This window comes from Pongo pygmaeus, chromosome 14, assembly GCF_028885625.2.
Source record: "Pongo pygmaeus isolate AG05252 chromosome 14, NHGRI_mPonPyg2-v2.0_pri, whole genome shotgun sequence".
Classification (NCBI taxonomy): Eukaryota; Metazoa; Chordata; class Mammalia; order Primates; family Hominidae; genus Pongo; species Pongo pygmaeus.
This window is the reverse complement of record NC_072387.2, coordinates 48,460,713-48,488,562: the sequence shown is the minus strand read 5'-3', so window position 1 is coordinate 48,488,562 and position 27,850 is coordinate 48,460,713.

Sequence of the window (27,850 nt, the reverse complement as noted above, 5' to 3'; positions counted from 1 at the left end):
ACTTTTGAGGAAGAACTAACACCAGTCCTCTCAAAATATTAAAAAAAAAAAAAAAAATTGAAGGGAAGAGAATTCTTCCACATCAATCCTACTGATACTAAAACCAGATGAGGACACAATAACAACAGAAAAACATTAGGCTAATATTCCTGATGTAGAGTAATTCAAAAATCCTCAACAAAATACTAGCAAACCAAATCCAACAGCATAGCAAAAAGATTATATGCCATGATCAAGTGCGATTTATCCCAGGGATTCAAATATGACTCAATATATGCAAATCAATAATTGTGATACATCACATCAACAGAATAAAGAACAAAAGTCATATGATTATCTCAATAGACACAAATAAAATTCAATATCCCTTTATGATAAAAATTCTCAACAAATTAGGTATAGAAAGAAAATTCCTCAACATAATAAAGCCCATATATGACACACCACAACTGGCATCTTACTGAACAGGGGAAAAAATAAAGCTTTTGGTTTTTCCTCTAACAACTGAAACAAGACAAGGATTCCCACTTTTATTCAACATAGTGGTGGCAATCCTATTCGGAGCAATTAGGAAAGAGAAAGAAACAAAGAGCATCCAAATTGGAAATGAAGAAGCCAAGTTGTCCCTATTTGCAGATGACGTGATCTCATATGTGGAAAAACTTAGAGACTCTACAAAGACTCTTAGAACTGATAAATGAATTTAATAAAGTTGCAGAATACAAAATCAATATACAAAAATGAGTAGTGTTTCTATATACCAATAATGAAGTAACAAAAATAATGCTAAGAAAGCAATGCTATTTACAATAGCTACCAGTGGAAAAAAATATCTAGGAATAAATTTAGTCAAAGAAATGAAAGATCTCTACAATGAAAACTATGAAACACTGATGAAAGAAATTGAAGGGGACACACAAAAATGGAAATATATCCCAAGCTGATGAATTGGAAGAATTAGTATTGTGAAAATGTCCATACTTTAAATAGTGATCTACAAATTCAGTGTAATTGCTGTCAAAATACCAGTGACATTTTTTACAGAAATTGAAAAAAAAAACTAAAATTAATATAGAACCACTAAAGATCTGGAATCACCAAATAAATCCTGAGCAAAAAGAACAAAGCAAAAAGTCATCACACTACCTGACTTCAAATATACTACAGAGCTATAGTAACCAAAACAGCATGGCACTGGCATAAAATCAGACACATAGACCAATGGAAAAGAATAGAAAATCCAGAAATAAATCTATGCATTCATAACGAACTGATTTTTTTTACAAAGCCACCATGGATACATAATGTGGAAAGTATAGCTTCTTTAATAAATGATGCTGGGAAAATTGGATATCCATATGCAGAAGAATGAAATGAATACCTGTCTCTCATCATATACAAAAATCAACTCAAAATGGATTAAATATTTGAATGTAAGACCTGAAACTATGAAACTACTAGAAGAAAATATAGGAAAAGTGCTTCAAGACATTGGTCTGGGTAAAGATTTTTTGGATAAGACCTCAAAAGCACAGAAAGCAAAAGCAAAAATAAACAACAGCAATTTTATCAAACTAAAAGTCTTCTGCACAGCAAAGAAAGCAATCAACAGAGTGAAGGGACAACCTGCAGAATGGGGGAAAGCATTTGCATACTATTCATCCAACAAGGAATTAATGTCCAAAATACACAAGCTCAAACAGCAGCAGCAACAACAACAACAATTTCCATTTAAAAATGGGCAAGTGATCTGAATAGATATTTCTGAATAGAAGACACACAAATGTTCAAGGAGCATATGGGAAAAAATGCTCCACACTACTAACCATCAGGGAAACGCAAATCAAAATCACAATGAGATATCATCTCACCCCAGTTAGAATGGGTATTATCAAAAAGACAGAAAATAACAAATGTTGGTGAGGATTTAGAGAAAAGGGAACTTTTATACACTGCTAGTGGACATGTATTTTATAAGCTGCTAGTGGAAATTACTACAGGTATTATGGAAAGCAGTCTCAAAAAACTAAAACTAGAACTACCATATGATCCAGGAATCCCACTATTGAAATATATCCAAAGGGAAGGAAACCACTATGTTGAAGAGATATCTGCACTCTTATGTTTATTGCAGCACTAGTAGCAATAGCTAAGATGTGGAATCAACTCATGTGTCCATCAACAGATGAGTGGATAAAGAAAATGTGATATATACATGAGGGAATACTACTCAGCCATAACAGAGAATGAAATTCTGCCATTTGTGGCAACATGGATGAGCCTGGAGGACATTATGTTAAATGAAATAAACCATGCACATAATTATAAATACCACATGGTTTCACTCATATGGGGAAGCTAAAAATTTTGGTCTCATAGAAGTAGAGAGTAGAATAGCGGTTACCAGAGGTGGTGACAGTTAGGAGGGTGGGGGAGATGGCCAGAGGATGGTTAATTCATGTTAATATAAATGTGCAGCTAGACAGGAGGAATACATTCTAATGTTTTATAGCACTTTAGGATGGCTATAATTAATTTATTGTATATTTTTAAATAGCTAGAAGAGATGATTTTGAATATTCTCAACACAAAAAACGATAAATGTTTGAGGTGATGGATATGATAATTATTCTGACTTGATTATTACACAATTGTATATGCATATCAAAATATCACACTGTATTCCATACATGCATACAATTACTATGTGTCAATTAAAGATAATAATAAGTAATAAAAATGATGAGATACAAACAAATGTAAATAATGGGCTGGCACTCACATTTTATTCCCCTTGTCTAATAATATATTGTGTATCAGATTTTGCTAAGGGAGGATCCAAGGTGTACAGTTAAGCAGGCATACTATAGTACTACAGATTTCCAGACATTTTTTTAGAATCAGTTTAAAAATAGGAACCTTCATCTCAGAAAAATGCAGAGGAGGTTATGCTTAAAGTTCAGGGGTTTATGTTTTCCCATGTGTCTATTTTTGCATTTGTTACCTGTGCTTTCAGTGTCATAACCATAAAATCACTGCCAGGACCAATGTCATGGAGAATTTTCCCTATGCATTCTTCTGGGAGTTTCATAGCTTTAGGTCTTACATTAAGTGTAATCCATTTTGAGTTGATTTTTGCTTATGGTGTAAGATAAGGGTCTACTATAATTCTTTTGCATGAGGATATCTGGCTTTTCTAATACCATTTGTTGAAGAGACTCTCCTTTCTCCATTGCGTATTTTTGACACCCTTGTCAAAGATCAGTAGTTCATATACATGTGAGTTGATTTCTGGGCTCTTTCCTCTGTTGGATTGGTGTATATGTCTGCCTTTATGCCCATACCACACTACTTTCATTGCCACCATTTGGAATATATTTTAAAATTAGAAAGTGTGATGCTTCCAGCTTTGTTCTTCTTTCAAAGATTGATTTGGTTGTTTGGGGTCCTTTGTCACTCCATATAAAATTTGGGATTATTTTTTCTATTTCTGTGAAAAAAAAAGTCAGAGAGAGTTTGATAGGAATCCACTGAATCTGTAGATCACTTTGGGTAGTATAGACATTTTAACAATATTATATCTTCCAATTCATGGCCATAGATGTCTTTCCATTTATTTGTGTCTAATTTCTTTCATCAATGTTTTGTAGTCTTCAGTGTACAATCATGATTCTACTTACAGGAGGTATCTAAAATAGTCAAACTCACAATCAGGGAGTAGAATGGGTGGTTGCCAGGGGGTAGAGGGGAAGAGAAATAGGAAGCTGCTAATCCATGGACATACAATCTCAATTATGCAAGAAGAATAAGTTCTAGAGATCTTCATTGTTCCTTTGGATAATAAGACATTATTGTACACTTTAAAATTTGTTAAGAGGGTGATCGTATGTTAGGTGTTCTTATCACAATAAAATGAAAGTTTAAAAAATTCTTCAGGGGTTTATGGACTCCCCAAAAGCCATTCATGGCCCTGTAATCATCAGATACACATTTTTTTAATTTTCAAAATAAAGAGTGGGCAACTTTGAATTGTTGCTAACGTAATTCTCAAGCCCATATAAGACTTGAAGAAATTTTTAGTGGCTAGCTACTATCTGCTCCTGCGTACGCTCTGGTCAAGGAGGAGCATGACATTTGCAATGGGGCCTCAAGATTTCCTTGTAGCAGCCATTGCTCAATACTGAGACCTGACTCATTTACTCAGAAAATCCCTACGCCTCAAAGGGTTGCTTCAGAAGATTGTAAAATCAGGACAATGGGCAAAGAAAAGCTGTTCCAAAAAAATAGGGAGGAAGTCCATTAAATAGAAGAGTGTGGCTGTCACCTAATTTACAATTTACAGCTGTTTGTGACAACAAACAGGATGTCAGGTTGTGTCCCTCTCAGAGGGTGTATAAATCAAGGGAAGTGTGCTATTGTTCCACTAAAAAACACCAGAGAGGCCAGCTTCCAACACAATTCGCTGGACTAGATGGCTACTATCCATGAGGCCTAGAACTGGCAAGATGATGTTCACCAAGGCCCAGAGGATTTGAATTCTTTATCCAGGGACCAACATCAGGCAGTAATGGATGGTGGTCCTGGATGAGTTGTGACAGTTGACCATTTTTCCCAAACTTTCTCACTCTTTGATATATCCCTTGGCTTAGTTCTATGTGCAATACAATTTGACCTGAGCATTTCCCATGCTTTTAGAATTCAAATTATTTGTCTCCTCTTAATGTTATCATTATTTGATTGGGATTCCTGCAGCTCCATTCTCTGGTATGTGATGGTCTTGAATCCAATTTTATAAGCACTTTTAGTCTAGGAGGTAAGATGACAGTCCCAGATAGCTGATGTTTATTAAGGAAGCCAGGATGCCTCAGTGTCACTACTTTTGTGCTGATTTGGAAGAGTATATTTAAAAAGGCAAAAAGGCCTTTTCTAAACCAAGGACATCATCTGATAATAAGTTTAAGAAATGAGTAATTAGCATTAAATGTTTTGTGCATCATACCACAAGAGAATAATCCCAGAAAAGGGCAGGCATTATCAGCTTTACACTTGTGCAGAAATCTGGTCTTCTGTGTCTTAGAAGAAAATTGTTTCTAAAAATCATATCAGGCAAATTCAACCTTCATTATTAGTTAGCCAGAGGCAATACATTTGAAATATAAAGTCTCTGTCTTCTAATGACTGTCTGGCAAGTTGTTTGTGCTATGACTTTAGGCAAGTCATTTGACCTCTTAATTGTTCACATTTTCTCATCTGCGAAATGTGTGCATTAGTGCTAGAAATCATGAAAAGAAGCACTTGCAAAGTATTGATGTAAAGTAATGCTGTCTTTATTTTCTAAGACATGATTACTGATCTGAAGTTTGGCACATACTAAGCAACTTCATAAATGCTTATTATACTTATGAGTGAATGAATGGGTGAACAGATTATTCAAATGTGCTTTGCCATATTTTTCATGCAGGCAGCCCTGGAATTTCATATTTTCATATACAAAAAACAGTTTAATTTAAAGAATTTATATACATACACACAATTTATACAATATAAACAATTTACGTGTGTATATATACATATGCGTATATATACACATATGTGTGTGTGTGTGTGTGTGTGTGTGTGTATGTGTATAAACAATATATATGTTTATACACACACACCCAGGGGCTTAAACCTCAGGGCACACACACATACAGATATGTATATATATACACACACTCTTACAATACTATGCTATCATCCCAGCCCAATAGCCATTGGATTAATCTTCCCTCTTGACTCCTTCGAATTTCCTTCTACTCTTCTCTTTCATTCCCATTTCTTTCTCCAAGACACCTATTTCTTTTTCCTTAAACTAGCCTTACCTACCAGTCTTCACTAATTTCAGTACAAATCCAAACTACTTCAGGGCTGGTCTAAAATGGCAAGACAGATAACAATGGATGCTCATGTATCCAAAGGGAACAAAGAAAGAATATCAGATTAAAGCGGTGATTTTCCAACTGTCTACCTGTCTTAATAATACCTCAGTTACCAACAACTGAGTCAGTGAAAAAGAGGGGATAACATACATGTTCAAAACATACAGCATTCATGACCTTGGGGATGCTTCTGGAGTAGATGATCACATGGACAATATAAAAAAGTTCTCCTGGCTCCAGGGGACCAGTAATTTGCTACATCATAAAGCTTAGCAATATCCTGTCCATTCACAGTGCAGACTAGTCTATGGCAGTGTGTGGGCTCAGCCTCTGATTTTACATAGGTTATGTAAGGTTTCCTTGAACCTCAAGTTTCCAAATCAAAATAATAGAATTACTGTTATCTTAAAATAATCAAAAATGTATTCTTTTTTAGACTAACTGGTTAATTCGTAACTGCAAGTTCAAATATTCGCTGAGCCTCCTGGATGCAGTTACAGCTTCTAATCATTTTAGCTTAAATTTCAAACTTCTACAAACTTGGAAGAAAGGATAAAAATACTAGGACAACAAAGGCCAAACAGAGGTGGCTTTATTGACAATATAATGTAACTAAGTTTTTAAAGCAACCATCAGACAGTTAAGCTTAAAAGCTACAGAGGCCCAAGCACTTTGCTCTATGACTCCAATTCAAAGTCATGACTCAAATATCTCACAGCTTCATAACCTTACCATTGCAAAAGTTTCAACAGGGTGAGTAGATGATGGAGTCAGGAAGCTTGAAGAAAATCTTCTGTATGATGAAACCAAGGCCTTGAGAAGTCAATTGACCAAGATCAAGTGCTTTGCCAACGAGCAACAGCTCCCAGATCCGGAAAGTGAAGTTTTGATGCTTGGTATTCAGGTAATAGGTACATGGCTTGATAGGTCATTTAATTGTTATCACCATTAAACAGATTTGATTAGTTCTTTTAATTCTTTGAATTTAAGACCACGGGAGTCCTCTGAGTCCAGCCAACACGAGGGCAAGGAAGGGTTGAGAAGGCACATTCATTCCTTCAGCTTTAAAGGGACTTCATTCCCACAATTATTTCATTTGCAAAAGCAAACCACATGTCTCCATATAGATGCCATATAGGCTGGGAAATCTAGTCTCTATTGAACGATCACTGCCGCCCAGTGACAACTCTATACGATGGAAGGGGAGCATTAATTTTGAAGAGCATCTAGCCATCTCTGTGGCATTCCACTCTTTCACATTACCCTGATTCTTTCACAGTTTGAATCATGATCTAAGGATAGGGATAGCTCAAGATCAGGTTGAGGTACAGTCATTCCTGGATCCAGGGGATTAAACAACATCAGCAAGATATTTTTTATCTCTCCCCATTTCCTGGCTTGTTTTTTTCTTTGTTGGCTTCCTTCTTAGGCTGCTCTCCCCAAATGCTGGCCATGATGGCCAAAAGCAGTTTAGATTGCGTCATCTTTAGAGCAAGTAATCTCAGAAGAAAAAGAAAATAATAAAAGCACCTCTCTCTCATGATACCCATAGGAATCTCTGAAAATAAATCTGATTGATCTTACTTGAAACATGTGCTCACCATTGAACAAATTATGTTCAGGAGCAAAGGTGCTCTGTTCAGCCTCCCCTGTGGCTGAAGAGGTAGAGTCACAGGATTGATTGCTCAACAGGTCTTTTGGGAGGAGAAGTTTCTGAAGGGAAAGATGCTGGACATAAAATAAAGGACCAAGTAATGATAGTGAGTAAGAACGGGATGTAAAAGGGCTGCAATTTGTGAATTTGCTTATTATTATTCCTATGATTGTTAGTTCTCCTCTAGTTTTGAACAGCACATATCTGCTCATATATTTCTGATTGTACATTTATAAGAAAAGAAAAACTACTGTTCTCATTTTCTCTCATTATACTATAAACTTTTCTAGGTGAAAGACCATGTCACTCCTGTTTAACAACTTTGAACAATAAGATGTTTCATAAAAAATAAATGCCGACAAATGTTCTGATAAGAAGACCAGTTAGAATACATGTAAAACTAGATGACACTGTATTTCTTTTCACTTTGGAGGGTGGTGTTGATTTGGTGGGGGGGGGAGCAGCTTTTCACATATCTTCCTGTATATGTTCATTCTGTCTGCTATGAAGACTGCAAGTTTCTTAAAGACACTAGGAAGGTCAGAACTATGGACTCTTCACAGGTGCCAGACCTCTGATTCTTTTTTCGTATCTGCACCATTCGGATAGTACCTAAACTGAAACATTGATTGAATAATTAATTAGTTAACTTAGTTATTCAAGAAAAATTATCATCACCATTGTTAATATTAAATATTAGCACCTACAATGTGCCATAGGCACTGGGTTAATCCTTGTGGATGCAGCCAGGAACAATGCATGTCCTGCCTTCCCAGCACTCATAGCTGCTGGGTCACACCAAATCCCAAACAACAGAGAGTGATGACTCTTAGGAAAGAGGACTCATAGGGGCCTATGGACACATACAACCAGAGACTACACCTGGTATAAGAACACAAGCTCTGCAGTTTCCTAGGGCTGCCATAACAAATTACTACAAGTTTGGTGGCTTAACCAACAGAAATTTATTCTCTCATGGTTCTGGAGGCTTGAAATCAAGGAATTGGTAAGATTCTACTGTCTCCCGAGGCTCTGGGGAGAATCTGGATTCCTTATCTCTTCTAGCCTCTGGTGGTTGCTGGTTTCTTTGGCTGTGACCACATCGCTCCAATCTCTTCCTCTGTCTTCATGTGGCCTTCTCCTCTGTAGGCCTTCTCCTTTATGTACCTCTTATGAGGACATTTATCATTGGATTTAAGGTCCATTTGGATAATCCAGGAGAATTTCTTCATTTAAGATCCTTAGCTTAATTACATTTGCAGAGACCTTTTTTCCCAAATAAGGTAACATTTACAAGTTCCAGAGGTAAAGATGTGGACATATCTTTTTGGGGGGTACCAGTCAGTCCATTGTAGAGGGCTGGCCTTCCAGAAGCTAGTCAACATGAAAGTTGAGACCTAAAATATGAGTAAGCGTCTGGGGAATCAAGTTTGGAGGAGTGTTCCAGACTGAGAACAGCATGTTCAAAGCCTAGAGGCAACAGCGTGGTGTAATCAAGGAACTGAAAGAAGTTCCTGTTTGGCCTTAGCTCAGAGCTCTAGAGAAATAAAATAGAGACAAGACTGGAGAGGGGGGCAGGAGCCAAATTGTGGGTAAGCCACATAAAGGAGTTTTGTGTTTATCCTTAGGCAATGGGAAGTCATTGAATTTTGTAAGAAGAGGAGAGATATAATCAAATATGCACTTTTGGAAGATCTCTGGCTTGCATATGGAAAATGGATTAAGAGAAATCTAAAGTAGAGGCAGGGGACCAGTGAGGAAGTTACTACCTTAGTTCGGGAGAAAGAATGAAAATGGTCAGGGGAAGAATAGCGAGAAATACCAAGATCCAACGTGTATTTAAGGTAAAGCTGGCAGAATATGCTGATCGATTAGGTGTGGAGAGGAGAGAAAGATGGGGAAGTATCAGGAATGATACTCAACTTTCTGAGTGTCACAGGTTGACTTGTGTCTCCTCCAACAAAATGCATATGTTGAAATCCTAACCCATGGTGCCTCAGAAGTGACCTTATTTAAAGACAGGGTTTTTACAGCGGTAATCAAGTTAAAATGAGGTCATTGTGGTGGGCTGTATTGCAATATGACTGTGTCCTTATAGAAAGGGAAAATCTGGAGACAGACATGCACACAAGGAGAACACCATGTGAAGATGTGGGCAGATGTCAGGGTGATACTCAACATGCCAGGTAGCCCCAAAGATTCTAGCAAACCACCTGAAGCTATGGCAGAGGCACGAAACAGGCCCTCCCTTCCATTCCTCAGAAGGAATCAACCCCACTGAACCCTTCATCTCTGGCTTCTAGTCTCCGGGACTGTGAGACAATACATTTCTATCATTCAAGCCAGTTAGTTTGTGGTACTTAGTTATGGCAGCCCTAGCAAAGTAAGAACCCGGGGACACTGGGTGATGCCATCTGTGGAGTTAGGGAGCACTGGAGAAAGAGCCACCTGGGGAGGACTGATGCCATCACTTACCAACTGAGTAATTTTCCAGCTGCACATTTAAAAATTGTTTTTCTTCATCTGAAATTGAGGTAATATATAACTTAAAGCAAAATCAGTTCCCAAATGATCAAGCAGCTAGATCATTTGAACTAAATCAAGGTTATGTTGTTACTTGAATACAAATTAGAGGCAAAGTTTTAAAGAGAAAAACCGTAATGTTTTCATTACTTTTTACCCCAAAGCAAAGAAGACATTCTTGTCCCCCAGGTCATTATTTGGAGAAGTAGGCTGAAGGAATATTCTGATGTCTGCTCTTCAAGTAGGATACTAATTAGTCTGAATCACTTGAATTTATTTAATCTATGTAGTGCTTCAAAGAAGTGAGATATGTGATTACAATAAAATATCTGTCAATACAAAGCAGCATTTTTATTAAATCTGTTTATACCAAGTAAAAGAACATCAGTGCCTAGCCCAGTACTTGCCATAGAGTAGAAGAAACTCAATAACTATTTGTTGAATGAGTAAGTAAATTATATAGTCATCAAACATTAACATTGGACATGTAAGTGAAAGATTATCTTCACTAGTAGTTTTCAGATAATTTTTAGCTTCAGAACTTCTTGTTCAAAGACATCTTGCATGAGGCTCATTACAAGAAACTGATGAAACAAAACTACGCTGGTTAAAGCATTGTTAGAGATTCATTGTACTGAAACTCCACAATCTCCCTCCTCATCAATCTTCTATTGAAGTAGAAATTTTAGGGCCCTAATAGAGAACATTTTTGAAAAGTACTGACTAGACTTCCAGCTATACATGGCAGACTGTCTCTTACTTTCGAAATCCCTCCTGAACCCCACTAACAGGATAACAAAGAACTTTGATTTTTTAAAGTTATATTTCACAAGGGCCAAGAGAAAGGTAGAGTGCATGAAAGATTTCAGCAATTTTTTGGAACACAGAAAGTCAGTGAAGGAGCAGAAGGGAAGAAACTACCAGCTAAGTACTGGCAAAAGATGCACCAATTTGCTGGCAGAGCCCTGAAAGGCTCAGGACTGGAGGCCCCTGGTGCCACAGAAGGTGGGAGTGAAGTACAGGGCTGGAAATAGCATTAGTCAAAATCAGTGAACAGAGCCATAGAACTTCCAGAATGTGCTTGTATACCTGCACCCAGGTGACCATAACTCTTCAGGATACCAGAGGAGTTTCCCCAGAAAATGTTAATAAGGCTCTGAGATGGAGACTCAAGGGCTCCAGGTACCGCTACAGAGAAAAAAAGAGAATGAGAAGGAGGTAAATGAAAATCTGTAATCTGAATAATGAAGCCCTTAATCTTTTTCTTTCCCTTCCCTGGTCTCAGAATATCAGCAGACAGCCTGAACACTGAAGCCTTCCAGGTAAGAGATTAAAGAATTTGTCTCTTGAGAAACTGCATGACCCAGAACAAAGACCTCCACTGCATGCTGATATTTCGGAGCCCCTCAAATAAAGAGCAAGATCCATATCCTCTCACCATATCTTAAGGTGAATTTCATTAAAAATTATGCAAGAAAATAATTATACAAGAAAATTTCTCAAACTTAAAAATTCAAGTCTCCAGTTTGAAAAGCCTCTTCAAATGCTTAGCAAAAAAAAAAAAACCAAAAAAAAACTTTTTAATTTTTTTGAATAAAGACCCACATCAAGACTCACCAATTAGAAATTTCAGAGCACTAAAGATAAAGAAAAATATCTAAAAGCTTCTAGCAATGTTTTTTAAACATGTACAAATTTAAACAAATACAACCAAGGGATATAGAAGGCAATGGAAAATGCCTTCAAAATTGGGTGAAAAAAAAAAGATTTTTAGTTTAAATTCTAATACCAAGCCAAATAATAAGACAAGTATAAAGGTAGAACACAAATGGTCTCAAAAGACTAAGGAGATCTTTTTAAATTTAATAATGAGATTAGCCTTTAAAACAATAGTGTACGCATCCTGGCTTCCCCTCCGGCCCTGCTTTTCTCCTCAGCTCTGGGCTTGGCCACATCCTTTCTCCTTCCTGGGCTGTGCTGTTTCTTCCCTTCAACACCACAGGCCAAATGGCTGCACAAAACTTGATTGCCCCAGAGGACCCCCACTGGAGGCCAAAAGCCAGCAGGATAATAAAAGTTGGCAAGAAGAAAAGAGGGAGATCTTGAAAAGATACTTTTAATTAGGTGATTCAAAACAGCTAGATCATTTATTGACTCAATTCCAGGGTGTTGTGGTTTCCAGTTATGACTTTCAGATAGGCATGGTTTTACTGTATTTGGTTAGGAAACTTAAAATAATTCAATATCAAACTTCATGAGACAATGATGGTAATTTACAGATTTTAAAAAGAAGGAAAGTAAATGAAAAGCAATGCTTATACAATAGTAAGTCCAGATCTTCCAGAGCAGCTGATGAAAATACCAAGTACCTTGTCATTAGACTATGATTGATGCTTAGGTTGTTTTACACACACAGACACACACACACACACACGCACACAGAGTTTTTAGTAAGACCTTCAAAAAAAGGACATAACTCCTTTGGACAAATGTCTGTTCACAACAAAAGCATAAATTAGGAATCCTATGCAATAATCAGAAGCACTGAGTCTATTTCTCTTCAAATCAAAGTTACCCTCTCCTAGAATATGTAAACCTTGTGCAAAGACAAAACCGTGGTAGAAATGTCAAAATTAAAATTGTATTCCTTCAATGTGAGACTGTGATCCTTGGTAAAATGCAATTACACCAAGAAATAGGAGTGCATTAAACTGTGAGAGGAGCCATCAAAGGTTTGCTGTGACCAAGTTTGAGAACCTTTGAGAAAGCAGGTTTGTACATAGGGGGAAACATGGGCACAGACCAGGAAATGAGCACAGCAATGAAGCATATCAGAGACAAACGTCTCAAGGTCTCAGGTGTCACAGCTGGCCTCACAGTTATCTGCATGGTGTTTGCTTATTCACTTAAGAGATATTAATTCCACGCTTAAAATATGCCAGGTATTGTTTGAGGTTCTTAGGACATCAGTGAATCAAACAGATAAAGACCTCAGCCTTCATAGGGCTTACTTTTTAGCAGGAAGAGACAGAAAATGAACAATAAACAAAACATAAAATTAAATCCTATGGTATTTTAGAAGGTGATAAATTGCTATAGGAAAAAAGGAAGAAGAAAAGCAGAGCACAGTCTGGAGATTAGGGATACCAGGGCAGTAGGAGCGGTTTCTAATTTTAAATAAGGTGGGTGGTTGGGATTTTCAAATAGGTAATTCAGTTAAGAGTCCGCTGAGTGTGTAATCAGATGCCAAGTTTAAAAACCATAAAGTGCATCTGTGACAACTGCCAGACACTGAAAATTCACATAACACATGGGCTAAGAGGTAGTGAAGGCGTTTATTATCCTCTCTGGATATTTATAGATGTTCAAATAACATCACATTATCTCCTTTATTGTTTCGTGAATGCAAGGGACATGCTGAGTTTCACAATCAAAAGCAAAGGAAAATGTGTCTGTTTGAGCAATGACACACCTTCACCTCCTCTTCATCTGTAGACCTGCATATGCACAAATCACGCTTAGTTTATTGGGTGTTTCCTTCATCAACATACGAGGATGTTTAAATATTTGAATTAAATATTCTTTTTAAAGATGATGATTATTATAAGTGTTGAGAGTGTTGTGATCTGCCTCACACTGAAAGAATAAAGGACCACAGAAAGCATTGTTTCAGTATGTTCTTCCTTTCTAATAGAAGGTAGGCCCTTAATCACCAGGTTCTGCTCTCTGTCATTAGCATTCAGGGAGTTGAAACGGCATTACTTGGTAATTGAAGCTCATTGAAAATTACAAGGGAGAAATAGTCATGAAAATCACACATAAGAGCAAGAATTCAAGTCAAGATTATTTTATCCTGGATTGATCAAACTATATCTTGAGATTAGCTTTGTGTTGACTTTAACCTTCAAATCACACATTCATTAATCATGTCTGAACAAAACCTATGTGCTAGGACTGGAAAAGAAGAGAAAGAAGTCATCAAAACGTTAATTATCTGCCCAATGTAATTACTGAATAAATTGAACAACTACTGCTAAAGTAAAACCTTGTTAAGCAAGATTATGTATCCTGAGTACATGCGGCAGATGTTTTAGACACAAGTTTCCTGAGTAACAGATGGCATTTTGCTTTAAATGTCTTGAGTTTGAGGTAGCTTTGAGACACCTGCAGTAAACATTTCTTATTGGGAGGGAGGATTTGCTATGCAACAGTCAATTCCCATCCCATCAGTGGAAATCCCTTTGTATGTTGGGGTCAGCTAGATCCTCTCTCTGCCGGCTTGTAGGGCACAGGCACATGATCCAGGATCAGCCATTTGGATAGTCCAACTGGAGACTCTGAATATTGCATGTGATGCTAGGATGGTGGCCAGGGGGAGTCCGTTCCTGACACCCAAGACACAGTCGTAGTGCTGGAGGCAGCAGTGGTGGCAGCAGAACCCGTGGTTGTGGCAGTAGTGACTGCAGGTGCAGTATGTCCACAGAGCCTAACTTTCCCTTTATGAGAGTTGTCTGTGATTCTAGCTTTGTAAACTCCTGGGGATGTCCTGTTCCCATCCTTCAATCCATCTCCCCTGTCTCACTCACAATCCTAAAACTGCCAGATATCTTATGACAGATTCACTTTCTGTTAAGCTACCCAGGGTTGTTTCCATCTTCAACCAAAAACCTTGACTGATGATATTGATGTGAAATCTGAATGAGTATCTAACCCCTTCATCTCACGAAAGAGGAGAGGGGCTCTCAGAGAGGTTGTGATTTTCCCTGGGTTACTCAATAACAGGTGTTATCAACACCACGAACACCAGGACTCAAATACCAAAGAGATTATTGAAAATGTATACATAGAACTCGGGAATTAAGATAAAGATAAATTTGTTGCTTAAGCCTTGAGAAAGAATAACATCACCATTTGAGACTGTACAATGGGACCAAAAGGGAAAGCTGAGAACTGAACCTTAGGGATAATTCACTTTTAAGAACTGAATTTAACAAAAGAGCATGCAAACTAAGGCAAACTAGGAAGAGGTTGGTAAAATATCAAGAAAAGGAATAGGAATGTAGGGCCATTGAAACCAAAGGATAAGGGAATGATTCAAAGAGAATAATTGATTAGCAGGTGATGACATAGACAGTAAACTAAGAATTGAGAAGAGAATTAATTATGTGATTATGAATTCATGTGTAAGTTAAGATATATTTAAGATAGAAGTCCTTAGAGAGGCACTGAAGCCAAAGCCAGTTTGCAAAGTGTGCAGAGTCAGTTAGGATATGAGGACAGGGAACGTTAACTTTTGTTTTAGAAAGTTTAGTGTAAGAAGAAAAGAAGAAATGAGATTGTGTGTCAAGCAATGCAGGAGTGAGGGAGAGACTTTTGTATAGGATGGCTGATTTAAACACCAAAAAGAAGGAACTAATGAAAAAGGACATGAGCAGTAAGGATAAGGACTGAGACGCTTTCTGTTGAATATTTGGGTTCACACCTGCTTTCTCTTCAGTCAGTTGATGGCTGGCTGAATATTGTTCTTGCTTGGTTTCATGTAGTTCTGGTCATAGCCGGTTATGTGGTTAATCACATTTTCTATATTTGGCTCAATTGCTGTCTTTTTTTATTTTGTACTACCGCACAATAAGAACTAGATGTTATTCATCTAATAGGCACAGACATATTCATCAACAGCAGGCCTGCACTACCCTCAGAAGGCAATTATCTCAATAAGTCAAGGCAGGAACAGTTAGTTGCCTGGAATATCTAACTGTTCCATGACCACGTATGGAGTTGGAATGGATTTTGGAGGGAGTAGCACTATTGGTTTCACACTGCATCTGTTATACAGGAGTCTCCCACGGTGAAAACCTAGCAGCCTCACCTGCCGTTCCCAGATAACATCACTGGAGGAACTGTGGTGTCACTGACTGTCTGGAAGGAAAGATCATTTTGAGAAACACAGATCTCAGAAAAGACATTCTTGCTGCTGCCATCTGCTTGAATGGAGATGAAGCCTCCAATTCCAAGTTACTCTATCATAACTGTTGTGGTAGAGGTATTGGGTGATAGTGGGTACAGGTATTGATAAAACTCCTCTCCTATCTACACTCTAGCTGTATCTTGCATAAAACAGACTTTGGAGACTGATGAGGTTGAATTCTCAACCAGTCTCCAGATTATTAGCTCAAAGTATTTGTCTCAAAAAGATTCACCATCTGTTAGCTCTGGGATCTTGGACAAGTCACTTAACCTCTCAGAGGCCCAGTCTCCCCCTCTTTAAAATGATTGTTTAGACTTCTGGGGCTCCTGAGGTGATAAGACATGCAAAGCACCGAGCCAAAGGCCTCAATAAATGGTGGTGCTTTTGTTCACTCTCCTTGAACTTTGAGATGTATTTTTTTTCATAATTAACAATTCCAGAACATTTGTGTGCATGGTGGGTAACGGGAAATAGCAGCCGTGCTAGTGAACCTCGGGTTGATTCATAACCTTAGCATTCTTATACTAGAACATGATGTGGGCCTGTTAGTATTAAAAAGAAAGTTTTTAATATAAAATAAACATTTGGATATTAGCTCTAATATATTGGTTAAAAAATAAATCAAACGAATGTGAGACTCGTAGGCATTCAAACCATGTTAGGTTATGATTGTTTAGGGTGTGTTATATTTGCACATGACATTTATCTCTTGCTTCTTGTAAGATCTCATAAAGCCTCAATGATCTCCACTATGTATGTATGTGTGTACACACACACACACACACACGTATATCACCAAGCATAAACTTGTGGGAGCCATGTCGATGCAAAGACTGCCTTATATCCTCTAGTGAATCTGTCATGCAAATGTAGTATGTTACTGAAATATGCAGAAATATATAATATTTACACATTTGGAAGCTTTAGAAACTTTTATGGGCCAATCTTCTTTTATTTCCATGTGGCAAATAAAGAACACTTTTAGTATAATAGAAAAAGAATCTTGGACTCATCCTTGACTCCTCTCTTTCTTTCACTCTCAACAACCTATCTGCCAGCAAACATTGTGGGCTTCTCCTTCAAACTATATTCAGGATTCAATAATAAATATCTTCTTACTAGGTCGCCTCCATTCACCCTTGTCTCTTTACAGCCTGTTATCCTCACAGCAGCCAGAGTAATACAGTACAAACTTAAGTCACCTGTCTGTTCAAAAATCTCAAATGACTTCAACTCTGGGTATACACTCAAAAAATGTGAAAGCAGGGACTCAGGCAGGTATTTGTATACTAGTGATCATACCATCATTATGGGCAATAGCCAGAAGATGGAAATAACCTAAGCATCCATGGATGAATGAATAGATAAACAAACTATATATATATATATATATAAATATATATTCCATTGTGTGTATACATATACATATATACACACACAATGGAATATTATACAGCAATAAAAAGTAATCAAATTCTGATATACGCTACAACATGGATGAATCTAGAAGACATTATGCTAAGTGAAATAAGCCAATCACAAAAGTAAAAATATTGTGTGATTCCACTTATATCAGGTACCTGAAATAGGCAGACAGATAGAGGCAGAAAGTAGAATAGTAGTTGCCAGAGTCTGGGGGTAGTGGACAATGGGGAGTTATTGTTTACAGGGTACAGAGTTTTAATTGGAGAAGATAAAAAAGTTCTGGAGATGGATGGTGGTGATGGTTGCCCAACAATGTGAGTTTACTTAATGGCAATGACCTGTACATTTAAAAACAGTTAAAATGGTAAATTTTATGTCATGTCTATGTTACCACATTGTGATGGTTAACAATGAGTGTCAACTTGATTGGATTGAAGGACACAAAGTATTGTATCTGCGTATGTCTTAAGGGTGTTGCCAGAGGGGATTAACATTTGAGTCAGTGGACTGGAAGAGGCAGCCCCACCCTCAATCTGGTGAGCACCACCTAATCAGCTGCCAGAGCATCTAGAGTAAAGCAGGCAGAAGAAGATGGAAAGAGCACACTTTTCTGAGTCTTCTGGCCTTCATCTTTCTTCCACGTTCCCCTCGAACATCAGACTCCAAGTTCTTCAGCTTTTGGACTCTTGGACTTACACCAGTGGTTTGCCAGGGGCTCTCGGGCCTTCGGCCTCAGACTGAAGCCTGCCCTGTCGGCTTCCCTACTTTTGAGGTTTTGGTACTTGGACTGGCTTCCTTGATCCTCAGCTTACAGATGCCCTATCGTGGGACTTTACCTTGTGATCGTGTGAGTCAATTCTCCTTAATAAACTCCCCTTCATATATACAAATATCCTATTAGTTCTGTCCCGTTAGAGAACCCTGACTAATACACACACACACACACACACACACACACACACACACACAAATACCTACAAAACTGGAATGGCCACCCATTTCAGATTAAAAGCTCAAATTCTGATATTGACCTAAAGATCCCATGCAATTGGATTCCGTATTATCCTCTGCTCTAAGTTCTTTTGCCCTCACCCTTGTTCACTCCACTCCAGCCCATGGCAACTTCTTTGTAATCCTCAAACACCCAGAGCATGGAGCCTCTGCAGGTGCTGCTGTTCACTCTACCTGGAATGCTGGAGTGCGAGACCCCCATATACTCCAAGGGCTTACATTCCTCCCTGCCCCCACCCTTCATCTCCATGGAATGTGTTAATTCATTACTTGCAGTAGAATTTTAATAGAGTGAATATTAAATTTAGGCATCAAATTTCAAAGCAACAAAAATAGGAGAGAAAATAGAGTTGATTTGTGATTGCTCTGAAATAAATTAACAAAAAGACAAATGGCAAAGTCAAGACATCGGTCTGTTAGTAACAGTTACTACTCAGATGTGTCTTCTCAGGGAGGCTTCCCTGACCACTGTTTCTAATGAAAACACATTCCCCTTTCCCTGTTTTACCTTTCTGTAATATAACTTATTAGCATTTGACAGTCTATATAACATGTATATGTTTACTTGTTTCCACCACTCTAACATAAGTTCCACGAGGATAGAATTTTACTTCTGTTTTGTTCACTTCTGCTTCCTTGATGCTTAGAATAGTGCCTGACACCTAGTAGTCACTCGATAAATATTTGCTGATAAATATCTAATATGTATGAACTAATAACACAAGCCAAAAGGCAAGAAAATACATTCAAAACATCATTTTAAAATCCAAAATCTTAGCCTGGGCAACATAGCGAATTCTCGTTTCTACAAGAAATACAAAAATTAGCTGGGTATGATGGTGCACACCTGTAGTTCCAGCTACTCGGGAGGCTGAGGTGGGAGCATGGCTCGAGCCCAGGAGGTGGAGGTTGCAGTGAGCTGAGATTATACCACTGCACTCCAGCCTGGGCGACAAAGTCAGACTCTGTCTCAAATAAATACATAAATAAAATCCAAAGTCTTTATATTAATTAATTGAATATTTCTCAGAAAATCTAATGAGATGAATCATTGATTAGGAATCTAATCATGTAAGATTTAGGTTTTTAGTTTTTCCTGAATAATACTAGGTTCTTATATTTTTGATATCTAATATTTCATGGTTTTTTATTTCCAAAATACCTTGCAATCATTCATATTCAGATTTAATTCAACAAACATTTACCAAGGGCCTTCTATGTACTGGATAATATTTGTCCAATTTGATTTGGCTTCATTATTGTCACAGCTCTGTAATCATCCAGTAAATGTTTTTGGTTTTTAAAAATATGTAACCTTTCAAATTTGAATAGAAGCAAATTTTTATCAGCTGGGATGATAAATTGGAGATTGAGATTGTTTTTTCCCCCATAACCATGATTCCTTCTCTTTATGCCCCTCAATGCCACTCAAAACTAGTGACATTACCAGATCCTGGGCAATCATAGACTTACAAAATCATAGAGATGCGTGCACCATGAGAATCTATCTCACTCACTGCCTGCTCCAGGCCGGAAGTGATTTTATCCCATTTTACTAAGTAGGAATATATCTTCTTTGGAGGTTATTCTTTCAGAAACACTTACTTCTACCATAATTATATATAAAAATTAATTGTGTTATACGATGATCCTCATTTTATAGATGAAGAAATTAAGGTAGATAATTTAAGTTTCCTACCTTATCAAATCAAGTTTGTGATAGGATTAAAATTCACACAAACCTCAAATGATCAACTTCTGACTGGCTTTCTGAAGCTTATTATTTTTGTTTTGTTTTGTTTTTTTTGAGATGGAGTCTCACTCTGTCTCCCAGGCTGGAGTGCAGTGGCGCAATCTCGGCTCACTGCAACCTCCACCTCTCTGGTTCCAGTGATTCTCCCACCTCAGCCTCCTGAGTAGCTGGGATTACAGGCACGTGCCACCATGCCCAGCTAATTGTTTGTATCTTTAGTAGAGACAGGGTTTCACCATGTTTACCAGTCTGGTCTCGAACTCCTGACCTCAAGTGATCCGCCTGCCTCGGCCTCCCAAAGTGCTGGGATTACAGGCATGAGCCACTGCACCCAGCCTTGAAGCTTATTGATTTTTATTGGCACACAATATCCTTTATTCGACAAGTAACATCTTCCACAAACCACTGTCTTTGGAGTAAAAGCATACAATTTTTGACTCTATAAATGACTCAATTTTGAAACTCTCTCAAATCAGGTTTTTAACTTATAAATGGCAACATATAATTTTCAGGGATGCAGTTAAAATTCTATTATATCCAACTCCATGGGATGTGTCAATTACTTGTAGTAGAATTTTGGTAGAGTGAATATTAAATTCAGCCATTAAATTCCAAAGCAGCAAAAACGGGAGAGAAAATAGAGCTGATATGTGAGTGCTCTGAAATAAATCGACAGACAAATGACAAAGTCAAGATGTTGATCTGTTAGTAACAGTTACCACTTACTGATGACAAAGATTCTCTCCTTGACCAAAGTTTAGTCAGGCCTCTCCAAGCCCTCTCTGGACTGGACTTCAGCCTCAGCTCCTGTTCTTGCCAAATCTGCAGAGGTCAGTCTTAGCAAGAATCCTGCTAAGTCACTTTAGAGAAAATTTCTTACCCTTGATGTCTGATTACCCTCGATATCTGATCAAGTTCCTCTTCCCCTACTTTTGATATACAAGCCCTTGACCTGCCTTCAGCAAGAATCCTGTTAAGTCAGTGTAGCAAGAATCCCTCCTACCCTTGATGTCTCCGCTTAGTAGTGTTCCATCCACTGAAGCCCTCACTCTGCTCATTGACTACAAAGCCCCAGCTGTCTCTGCTCTATCTGGAATTGAGCTCAGTCTCTCTCCTCTGTTGCAATAGTCTTGACACCTATTGCAAGAGTCCTGAAAAAAGTCTTCCAGTCTTTCTTACCATTTTAACAAGTGTCAGAATAACTTTTTCTTTACCACTGAGCGTCTTTCCATTTATTCTGTCTGTATTCTCTTTCAAGGTCTTGCAATTTATTTATTAACTGATGGGAAATTCACACTTCGGGGTGGTTTGGATGAATAATAAGGGTATTAAACTGGATTGATGCATTGTTTTGAAGTTAGTGATGAGAACAAAGAAGAGAAGGAAAAGATGGTAAGTTTCAGTTTATCACCTGGAAAATTGATTAAAAGCTCCTATTCTGCCGTCTGGTTCCTAGATATCTCTAAACACATTTTTAATAGTTTTGGTAAATTGAGACACTATCTTCAGAGGCTGCTGCTCACGATTTAACAAGATTATAAGTTGAGAGGGACAAATAGTCCTTACCTGGACATTTGAATATTGGAAGTGAGCCAGCTCACTCTCCGGGGAGTGTTTTTCCGCAATTCTGTAGCTAGTATAGGAAAGGATCATGTAAAAGGGAGAATAACCTGGGCTAAGAACTAATCTCTCCAAACCTTACTGATGGAATCTTATTTTATTTCATAAGATGGAAATGCTTGTTAAGTTTTTGTGTAAGATTTTTGTGAAGCAATGCAATTCATTTTTGTTATGGTGCATTTTACTTCGTATTTTCATATTTTTGTTTCAATTTCCAATTGAACTGCAAGACCACTTGTACCTATTTTATGATAAATAACTTATGTGGCCTTGCAAACAAATTTTTAAAAACTCACTAACCCACAGAGACACTCATAGTCTTATCCCATCAAAAGCAATTTTGTTGGCTTTTTAACCTAAAAGGCTGCATTCGTGATTCAAAGCCTTAATAGGCTAGCATCACAACCAGAAAGAATAATCACACCAACTGTGAATTAAATCTAAGACAGTGATAAGGAGAAAATGGTCACAGTAATCATGTATTAAGAGATTAAAAATAACTCCCCTAAATAGGCTGCTGAAATTCACATCACAGAATACGATGTTGAGCATTTTAAAGCTCTCACTACCTAGTACTCAACAAACAAAGGCACGGAAACTCAGCTGAATGAGAGGAAAATTCTCTTATCTTGCATGGAATGATAATGAGAAACTTGATCTGTTATGCTGCCAACTCCAAGGTTGCTGTAAGTCAGTTATTTCATGGGGTCTTTCCAATAGTATGTTTACATTTAAGTGCAAATCAAGCTATGTCAAGGTTACAATGTTTAGTTGGAGAGAACATTTCAAACACCAAAGAACTAAATATTTTTAACCACAGGATCAAAAGGAGATGCCTTTTGCTCCTTATTGTGTACAAATCAGGACCTGAAACACTTGGAGCAGGAGAACCTGACAGGGAGAAAAATTCCTTTTAAAGGACAACACTGTTCTCCAGGCCAAGTGTAAAGTTAGAGCATTTCAGAATAGGAAAGAACCCCAGGAGTCATCAGATTCAGGCCTCTCGTGTTCCAAAAGAGGAAACAGCAGCGAGGGAGAATAAGTTGGACTGGAATCCAGGTCTCCTGACTTACTACTGTTTCTTTCTGCCAGAAAGATGCCTTCCTTTGTGTCGGAGGGGACAGGTTTCCCTTCCTCAGGTGGAACACAAGGCTAGCCCAATGCCATACCACGTACAAATCGTGTGCAAATGGTGTAGACCACCTCTGTCTATGTGGGGTATCATCCTTGTGTGGCACTACAAATCCCACAGCCCACTAAGGAATAGCAGCTGAATAAAGCCTACTTCTTTATTTCCATCTCTTTATTCTGTCTGTATTCTCTTTCAATGGAATAAAGGCTTTGTAGGCTTTGTTTCTGCATCAATTCATTAATAACTCAAGTACTTACTGTTTCCATATTTAATTGTTTCTCTTTTTAGTGCCATTCCAACTAAAGATTTGAATTCAAAAATTAGTACATACAGGTCAGATATGGTGGCTCCTGCCTGTAATCCGAGCACTTTTAGAGGCTGAGGTGGGCAGATCACTAAGGCCCAGAAGTTCAAGATCAGCCTGGGCAACATTGCGAGACCCCATCTCTATACAGGGAAAAAAAAAGTATATATAGAGCCCTTCATATTTAAGCAATAACCCTTTTCTTTTACTGTATTAGCTCTTTTCATTCTACTGAAGTTTCCAGAAGGATTGGAAAGTGTCTTCTTACACCAATATTTTCATAACTATGCAATGTATGGGACTCTTCCCTAAGGCTCTGCCTATAGTTAGTCAAGTTTTATAAAGAAAGTCACAAAAACATGGAACCAGTTATTTAGATTTAAGATAACTAAAATATGTATTTCAAATATTATTTGAAACTTTTTTCAACAACACTGCCATTTTCTGTCACCATTTCTCAATACCCAAAGCATTAATTTTTCTCCTCCAATCTAGGCTCAGAAGTAAGCTTCTGGGCAGGTAAACACAACACTTTTTATAAGTGAATTTTAAAATCTTGTAGATATTGACTGATGAAATTCACCCCAGCTCCCCCATTCACTCAGTGTCAAAGGAGATATAAAAAAGAGCTTTCTTCTTCCCGTCCCTCTTTGTCCTTCTTTCCTTTCTTTTCTTGAAAAATAAGTCTCAGTCACCTACTATCAAGTAGGCAGTCGATTAGTGGCTGTGGAACCAAAATAATTCATGGTTTCTGTCCTCTAGAGGGGGAAAACATGTTAATAGATAAACTCTTTTTTTTTTTTTAAGTATTCTTTTAATATTTTTGTTGCTGCGGTGAGGAGGGGAACAAATCACATACCAAAAAAGACATTTGAGTCAAAGGATCCCCATGGAAATACCCTAAGATCCTTAAGTGTTGATATTTTAATCTACAATTTTCCAAATGTAAGAATTCTCTTAAGTCATGCGATCAATTTCTTTTTTTCCTGGAGTTTGAGTATCAGTCCCCATGCATTCTGGAGTCAGGCCATGAATACTGATAGACAAGAATTTCAGGAAACCTAACCAGTGAATGGGTTTTTGTAACAATCCAAAAAGCTGATAATACCAAAGACTCCATCCTGGATTTAATTAAACTCCAAGTGTAGAGACTCTAAAGCCATAAATAAAGCAGAAAAAATACAGAAAAATTACCTAAGAAATCCTCTGAAAGAAGCCATTGCTTAGCTGTGAACTAACTACCTGTCACTCTGCCAAAGCACTGCACTAATTAAATACCCTGCATGAGAAATATCCTAGGGAAAACCAAGCCTAATTCAATTGATCATCTTACTCAATGTATTAGTTTCCTAATGTTGCTGTAACAAATTACCACAAACTTAGCAGCTTAAAACAACACAAAGTTATTCCCTCTGAGTTCAGAAGTTCAGAAGCCTAAAATCAGATTCACTGGGCTGAAGTCAAGTTGTTCTCAGAGCTGGTTCCTTCTGGAGGATCTAGGAGAGAGTCTATTCCTTTACCTTTTCTAGCTTCTGGAGGCAGTGTACTTTCCCTGGTTCCTGATCTATTCCCCAGATCACTCTAAGTTCTGTGATTGCCACATCTCCTACTTCCTCCTTTGACCTTCTTGCCCCACTCTTACAAGGACCACTGTGATTACACCGGGCCCCCTGAACCTTTCCATCTCAAAAGCCTTAGCTTAATTACATCTGCAAAGTCTCTTTTGCCTTATAGGATCGTACGCACAGGTTTTGAGGCTTACAATGTAGATATTTTTGTGGGGCCATTATTCAACCTATCACAGTCAGTCGGAAGTCAACTGGACTGAGGGAAAACTTCTAATTCACTCACCAATGTGGGTTAGAAACAAGACTGAAATGTGGATGTTTAGATGACCTATTGCTCATCCTTCTGCACTATTTCTTTTCACGTTCAGTGTGGGAGTTTTTGTTACTGGCTAGACAGAGACACAGATTCTGGTTATTTTTTTACCATTGCTTGCTAAGTCATGTTCCCATCTCTAACGTAATTTGCTTTACACTCTAACCCCAACATTGCTTTTGGCACTTGGTCCTGACCAATTCCCTCCCACTCATGGTGTTTGTAATTGACTCCCAGTGATACTGACGTTCAACTTGAGAGATTTCCCCTATTTCCTCCCGTCTCCCGTTTTTAAACTTTCTAGGGTTTTCACAAAATGTTGTGTTTTTGAGCCAAATGCAAATTTAATGGTTGTACATTAGTTCTTTGAAAATTTAATGAATCTGTTTAAGAAGATGACATCTAATTTTGATCTCCATCCAATGATTTCTATAAAATAGAGGACCCTTGGTTTATAATCTATACAAATTTCAGTCAATACAATAATTTTTCAACATTTTAATATATGTTTAGGGGAAGAGAGAAGCAAAATCATACTCTAAGACACCATAAGGTCATACTATTTCACTCCTACTGTCACTTATATAGAGAGAGAATTGAACAATGTAGTGTCATGTGCTATTTATATTTGTTAGTCTTCTCAGTTAGATTAGTTGTTCTTAATAGAAAAAAAACCCCTTTGCTTCTTTTATATGCTCAATGATAAATAGTATTGAATTGGCCACACAATTAGCAATCAAATTATGTTTGGCTGATTGAATAGTCTTTTCTTATAAGTCACATATGGCTATATGATTTTATTCCTTTCTACGTATATGGAAACATTTCAATTTAAACATTTCAAAATTATATCTTTGAAAACTTGTGTTGTAAAAAAGAAAAATTATAATATGATGATTTACTTTCAGTTAGGATATAAATTCCTATCCATGAGAAATATCCACTGGAAAAAATATATATATAATTTGTACAAGAATATATTAATTGACAAGGTAGGATATGGTTGTACCCTGATTTATTGCTTTGTTTTTGATCTTCAGCTTTCTAGCAATTTTTTTAAATCTAGCAATTTTTAAAATATCTGTGTGATGCTTTATAATTCCATTATTCTATTCTTTTTAGAGAGAGAAAAACAGAGTGTTGCTCTGTCACCCAGGCTGGAGTGCAGTGGCACAATCATAGCTCACTGCAGCCTCAAACTCCTGGGCTCAAGTGATCCTCCCACCTCAGCCCCCCAGATCACTGGGATTACAGATGTGAGCCACTCACCATATTATTACTTATTCTTAATACCCCACCTTTGATTCTGGTTTATATATCATGATAGTTTCCATATTTACCATTTTTAAAACTTTCATTGTATTTTGTTTTGATTTTTACTTTTTACTAATGTGTAGCACATCTAAGAAAGCATATGGGTCACAGTATCCAGCCCAAAGTATCTTCATAAAGTACCACCCCTCTCATAACCCCACAAGGGTGTGGAAACAACATTGCCAGTGTCCCAGAAGTCCCGGTCCCTCCTCCCCAAGCTAACCTTCCCTCAACTTCTAATACCATAGATAAATTTTGCTTGCTTTGGAACTCATTTCATTGTAAAATTTGCTTGTTTACTTGTGTCCAATTGTAAAAAGGTTCAGATTCTGCTCCCTCCAACCCCCCAAAAAAGAAAAGATTCCAGGGGATTCTGGGGATATATTTTCTTTCTTCTTTTTAATAGAGAAATTTAGTGATGCAGTTAATTATCTCAATAATATTATTTTCATCATTAAATCCATCTTTCTTCTTACTTACTAACGGACCTCCTGTTTCTTTTCTCTCCATTCCTTTTACAAAAGCCTTGGAAGTCCCTCTGATCCTTACGCCTTCACATTCCTTACAGGGACTGCTGTCCTTTCTTGTCACTTGTAGTTCTCAGGGGTCCTCTGGTCAGAGCCCACCTTCTTTCTCACTCTCAGAGGGAGATGCATTTTATATCTTTCAAGGTGAACTCTCCCTATTTTCCTTTGTGTGTTCTCAGTACAATTGTACTTTTCTTGTCTTAAAAGAAAAAAAATCCCATATGTATTAATTATAGAGTGTGGTTTAAATTTCTGAAGATTCCTGGGGGCCTTATAAGCATTTAATAATTATCATTTCACTTGTCTGGGTTATTTTATTCTTAAAATTTTGAACCTAGGAATCGTGCCTTATACTGCTTTGGGCTATATGTTCATCAGTTTTTATCACGCCAAATTCAAATGGCCACTGTGTCTTCTTTTCTGTGACTCTCATCCTCATTGACTTCCCTCTCCTGTGTTCAGAGGCAGATTGAAGCTTTGGCTGAGGCTCTATCCTCTGCTTCTAATATCAATGCTTCTCTCTCTGACTAATGAACCATTTGGATGATGGATATACTATGTGCTTGTTTTCCAGAAGATGCTTTGAATAATTCTTTCCAAGGAAATATTTTGAGCGCTCTAAAGAATTTGAAGAATTGAGAACTCTAATTACATCTCACATTCTTGATACACTTGAACTGTAGGGACACAGACTATTACAGACGATAAAGCTCTTGACTGGAAGACAGGAAGCATGTGTTCTTATCTTGGGCAGCCAGCTAACTAGCTATAGGATTTGAGGCAGGCCATCTGTAGGCATTTTTCTTCATCTGCTACAGGG